Here is a 6464-nt window from a genome sequence, read left to right as displayed (position 1 = left end):
CACAGCTTGCCTTTCGCGGCCAGGGGTTTGGGTCTCTGGTGTTCCAACTCTGTTTGTCTTGCTAACTACATCCCAGGACTCCTTTTTTCTCCAGGTCCTTACTGGGCCTCGAGTTGGTGGGGAGTTCTAGGGCAGCCCAAGAGCTTAGAGCTTTCCTGGAATCTCTAAATATTTTCACATTTGGAGAGTCCCAATGGGTGTACAGTAAGCAGATCTGTGATTGAAGAAAGCCCTCCCTTTATTGACATATCTCTTAGGAATTATGCAAAATCACTCCTGGACAACCTCAGTGTCCAAGTTTTGGCTTCAAATTATACCAGTTGTTTTGACCGTGCTGATTTAAAAAAACAAAAGACAAACAAATGAAAAAGAAACTCTCTTCTGTTTTTTTGACCCCATTTAGCCTCCAGAAGCCATCTGGTCAAGCACACTGGGCTCTTGGAGTCTGTTGTTTTTGCCGTTGTTGTTGTTGTTGTTAATTGTGGCAAAACACACGTAACATAAAATTTACCATTTTTATTTTTTTTAAAAGATTTTATTTATTTGACAGAGATAGAGACAGCCAGCGAGAGAGGGAACATAAGCAGGGGGAGTGGGAGAGGAAGAAGCAGGCTCATAGCAGAGGAGCCTGATGTGGGGCTCAATCCCATAACGCCGGGATCACGCCCTGAGCTGAAGGCAGACACTTAATGACTGAGCCACCCAGGCACCCCAAAATTTACCATTTTTAAGTGTACATTTTGGTGGCATTAAGTACATTCACAATGTTATGTAACAATCACCACCATCTATCTCCAAAACTTTTCACCTTCCCAAGCTGAAATTTTGTCCCCATGAAACACTTAACTCCCCTTCCAGCCCCCCCCATCCCCGGTTCCCACCATCTACTTCCTGTCTCCAGGACTTTCCCGATTCTATGCCATTTTTACGTTCCAAGATCCCATCCAGGGGACTGCATGATATGTAGTGGTCATTTCTTCTTGAGCTCCTCTTGGCTGAGACAGCTGCTCAGATCTTCTTGTTTTTTATGACCTTGACAGTTTTGAGGAGTGCTCATCAGGCATTTTATAGAATGTTTCTCAACTGGGGCTTGTCTGGTGTTCTTTTTATGATTAGACTGGAGTTATGGATTTCAGGGAAGAAGATCACAGAGGCGAAGGGTCATCCCATATCAAGGGTCCGTGCTATCAATATGACATTGCTGTTGATCTTGATCACCTGGTTGAGGTGTGTATGTCAGGTGTCTCCACCATAAACTACTCTCCTCTCCCCTTTCGCATCCCATTTCCATCCAGGAAGCTGTTATGTATAGCTCACGTTTATAAGTTGGAAGTTATGCTCTCTCTCCTTGAGGGTTCAATATTTATGGAATTGTTTTGAATTTTTCTGCCTGGGAGGTCTATCTATTTTCCCACTTATTTCTTTAATCAGTTACTTACATCAGTATGGAGTCATAGGTATTTATGTTATATTTGGGGTTTAATCCAATATTGCTTTATTCACTGCAAACATTGTTTCAGCTTTGGACACTGGGAGCTCTTTCAGTTGGTTCCTGTGTCCTGTTGGCATAACCCCATCTTTGTGGTGGATTTTTTAAACACTTACTTCCTGGTACCACAAGATGCTCCAGGCTCATGTTGTGTATTTCCTCAGTCTAAAATCAGGACCCTGGTTCCTTTTGTTGGAGACTGGTATTAGAAATCAAGATCTGGGTGCTGGGTGTCATGGACTCATAAGTGTTCCCCATCTTGGGACAAAGATATATGATGTGATTCTGTGCAAATGGCTTCTGTTAATCACATTAAAGATAGAGTGTGGGAGTGGGGGAGGCGCGCCTGGGTAGCTCAGTTGGTTAGGTGTCTGCCTTCGGCTCCGGTCTTGATCCCGAGGTCCTGGGATTGAGTCCCATGTCTGTCAGTCAGGCTCCCGGCTCTGCGGGAGCCTGCTTCTCCCTCTCCCTCTGCCTGCCATTCCCCCTGCTTGTGCTCTCTCTTACTCTCTGTCAAATAAATAAATAAATAAAATCTTTAAAGAAAAGATAGAGTGCGGGACAACATTGTTCTCTAAAATCATAGACTGCCAGAATCTTTGCTGTTGCCAGTCTCATTGGTGGGAATGCAACATCTTGCTCCTATCTGGAGGAGGGTCTGAACCCTCTAGGTCGCTTTGACCCAGAGAAGTAGTCTGGATTTCCAATCCAGGTGCGGAGCTTCTCGGCTGTCTAGACACATTTCACATGACAGTTTCCAAGGAAACAAGACCCCACGGCCGCATCTTAGCCCAAGTGTAACACCAAACTCTTCACTCATAGCTCTCCCTAGTTTTGTGCCCATCAAACTCCACTTCATGTAAATATTACCTAAACTCTAATTTTCCCTCAAATCCTATCATTTGTTTCCTTTTTTCCCATTTTTGATGAGACACTCCATACATCCTCTATTAGGTGGTCTCATGCTGTGGCAAGTTAATACACCTAACTTTCTGGGACCACAGTTGTGTCCCTGGAGGTCCTTATCAGATGGGCTTTAAGCGATGAAGGGGATGGGGTGGGGAAAGGGTTATTCTGAAACACAGAGAAAGAAGCTGGGATTAGCTGTTGCTAATGTCGGATGAGCCCTTCAGTAGCTCTGAGCCATAGTTCTAGCATGAGCATAATGAGGTCAGTAAGTCTGCTCGTTGTTCAAACTCTCAGTAGATGTCGTGATAATCAAAGAGAAGAGAGAAAATAGACATATTTCAACTGTCCTCTTCATGGGAGGAAAGAAGGGAAGGATCTTGAGGGGGAGTGGGGTTGCAATATAGGCCAAGATCAACAACCCAGAGATCTAGCCCCCACGCGGGGATAAAGGTCCTCACGAACTTCTTCCTCTGTCATTTCCCCGTCCCCTCCCAGTGAAATATCTGCAGTAAAGAGTCTCTGAATTAAGATCGCCAGGTCTAGCAATTAAATGTACAGGATTCCTGTACATTCAAGTTAGACTTGAATTTCAAACAGTGAATAGTTTTTGTAATGTAAGTATGTCCCAAATATTTAATGGGACATGCTTATAACTAAACGAAATTCACTGTTCACTCGAAATTCCAATTCAATGGGCAGTCCTGTATCTGAAGCGGGATCCTTCCCCAGAAATCTAAACACCTAACCAAAACACAGCAGCATTTTGGGAAAATGGCCCCGGTCACTTCCTGGAGCCCAGGTAGCCATATTTATTGTCATGTGACACTGTCATGTGCTCATAGTTCCTCGACAGGGAAGCAGCCTTCCAGGTGGGTGGGAGTTCTAGCCAATAGAGGCTTTGGACAGTGACTTAATGGTGCAAACAGAGCTTCCCTCTGTAGGATTATTGAAGGTGGGACACCTAGGTGGAAATGTGAGTTCAAATCCTGCCTCTGCCCCTTAGCAGTTGTCTGTGTGTTACAGGAGGGTCATCAGCCTCTGATTTTTTAAAAAAGATTTTATTTATTTATTTTGGGGGGGGAGCACAAGCAGGAGTGGCAGGCAGAGGGAGAGGGACGAGCAGGGAGGCTGATTTGGGGCTTAATCCCAGGACCCTGAGATCATGACCTGAGCCAAAGGCAGATGCTTAACTGACTGAGCCACCCAGGCGCCCAGCCTCTGGTTTTTATATGAACCACCTATGGGCATTAAGCGAGATACCACGGACAAAGCTTAGAGTAAATGCTCAATAATTATGCCCATTATCATGATTACCGATGTCAATATAATTAACATCTTTGCCTTCCCTTCCTCCCATGAGATTAGGCCAACGGGGGATAGCATAACCGCACTTTACAGCTGAGGAAACCAAGGACTGGGATGGCGCTGTCGGGCTGAGTTCCTGATGGACCATTGGGTGGGACCAGGCCCCTCCAGGGTCCCTAGCCACCTCCCTGGAAGCCTGACTCACACCTCTGTTGCCTCCTCACCTCCTCACCCTCCCAGAAAACCTGGTGCCTGTGGTTACCAGGACCACAGGTGATGCAAGATGATGGCTTCATTGCTAGGACCTCCTCCCCAGCTACCAGGGGACTGAAGCAGCCTAATTGGTGTCTCAGGGTGGGGGGGTGGAGGTACCAAATTGTTCACCCAGGAACTAGGCCTAGCCCTGGGGACCCCACCCATCACAGGCAGAAAGGAACAGCGTTTTCTCACTCCAAACTGGAGGACTCATGCTCTGCCACCGACCAGGATGCTGGGCAATGGGGGCAGGCCACCTCCCTGTCTAGTATCCAGGTTCCTGGTCTGCCAGATGGGCACTGTGACAATCACATACGTGTTCAGTGAGCAAATGTTGTTGACAAAACCAAATGTTGGCAGGGATAGATAACACGGGAACTCTCAGCTGCTGTTGCAGGGATTGTAAATGCCTACAACACTTTGGAAAACTGTTTGGCATCATCTACTGAAACTGAACATACACTTAGCGCTTGGCCCAGAGATTCCACTCCTGGACGTGCGGCCGGGAGAAATGAGAGCATCTGTCCACTAAAAAATATGCACGAGCATGTACGTGACTTAGATAAATTACACATCATCAGAATGAAACCCTTTTGTGGTTAGTAGAACACCATTGAGAGAATGAAAAGACAACTCACAGAATGGGAAAAAATATTGTCTGCAATGAGGTATCTGAGAAAGGACTTCTATCCAGTATATATAAAGAACTCTTACAACTCAACAACTTAAAAATAGTCCAATTGAAAAATTGGCAAAGGATCTGATAGACATTTCTCCAAAGAAGATACACAAATGGTCAATGAGCTCATGAGAAGATGCTCAATGTCATTAGCCATCAGGGGAATGCAAATCCAAACCACAATGAACTATTGCTTCATACCTACCAGGATGTCTAGAATCAAGAATACAGATGATACCAAGTGTTGGAGAGGATGTGCGGAAACTGGGACACTCACACACTGCTGGTGGGAACATAAAACAGAGCAGCTGCTTTTTAAAACAGTCTGGCAGTTCCTCAAAACATAAGCATAGAATTATCATATGACCCAGCAGTTCCACTTCTATGTATATGCCTAAGAGAAATGAAAATGTGTCCACCCAAAAACTTGCATATGGATGTTCACGGCAGCATTTTTCATAATTACCCCAAAGTGGAAACAATCGAAATATCAATGAGCAGATGAGGAGGCATTCACACACGGGAATGTCACTCAGCCACGAACGGGAGCGAGGCGCCCACACGTGCTCCCCCGGGAAGGACCCGAGCCCACGACACTCAGGGAGGGAACCAGACACAGAAGGCCCCATGGCGTGTGAGTCCACGTGTATGACATGTTCAGAACAGGCTACTCCACGGATGGGAAGGAGGTTCTTGGGGGCCCAGGGGTTGGGCAGGGGATGGGGAGTGACTGCTGGTGGGGATGGGGGTTTTCTGTCTTTGTTTGTTTTGTACTGAAATGGTCCTAAAATTAGAGTAGCGATGTTTTGCCTAACTTTGGGAACATACTAAAAACCACCGAGTTGTACATTTAAAGGGGTGCATTTTATAGTACGTAAATCATACCTTGTGAAATAATAACAAATACATATATATAGGTCTCTGTCCCCCAGTTCCTGTCTAGAGCTCTTAAAACTCATAAATTTCCTAAGTGATAAGACTGCTAGGAACATCTTCTGTTCTACCATTGGGTCTCTGTCCCCAGTTCCTGACCCTTAGCTCCTAGATCCCTTGGCATTTCCTGGGTGATAGAAGTGTCTTTTGTTCTAATGAGATGACCTGGTGGGCTCCTGGATGGGAGCAGGTCACCAGAGAGACCATGGTTAGAAGCTTGGAACTTTCAGTGGCGCCCAGCTGGCTCAGTCAGTGGAGCATTCAACTCTTGATCTTGGGGTTGTAAGTTTGAGCCTCGCATTGGGTGTAGAGATTGCTTTAAAATTAAAGCCTTAAAAAAAAAATAGAAGCTTGGAACTTTCAGCCCAGCTTTCATCCTCCAGGGAGTGGAGAAGGAGATTGAGTTAATGATCAATCACGGCTACATGACGAAACCTCCATAAAATCCCAAAGTTACCAGGTTTGGGGAACTTCCAGGTTGGTGAGCATGTGGTGGTGCTGGGAGGGTGGTGTGCCCGGGGAGGACACGAAGCTCTGTGCCCCTCCCACCTGCCTTGCCCTATGCATCTATCCCATCTAGATGTTCGACTGTATCCTTTATCATATCCTATTAGAATAAGCCAATAAACAGTAAGTAAAACTGTTTTCCTGAGTTCTATGAGCTGCTGCAACAAACTAATCGTGCCCAAGAAGGGGGTTGTGAGAACCTCTGACGTATAGCCAGTCGGTGAGAAGCCCAGCGGACAGCCCGCACTGGGAATTGGTGTCTGAAATGGGGGCAGCCACGTGGGAGTGAGCCCTGAACTTGCCGGGTCTGATGTGTCTCCAGGTAGATAATGTCGGAATTGAGCTAGAGTGTAGGGCTCCCAGCTGATGTCACGTCTGGCGTCAGGG

Source organism: Ursus arctos, unplaced genomic scaffold (genome assembly GCF_023065955.2).
Source record: "Ursus arctos isolate Adak ecotype North America unplaced genomic scaffold, UrsArc2.0 scaffold_14, whole genome shotgun sequence".
In the NCBI taxonomy this organism is placed as follows: domain Eukaryota; kingdom Metazoa; phylum Chordata; class Mammalia; order Carnivora; family Ursidae; genus Ursus; species Ursus arctos.
This window is presented reverse-complemented; position numbering follows the sequence as displayed.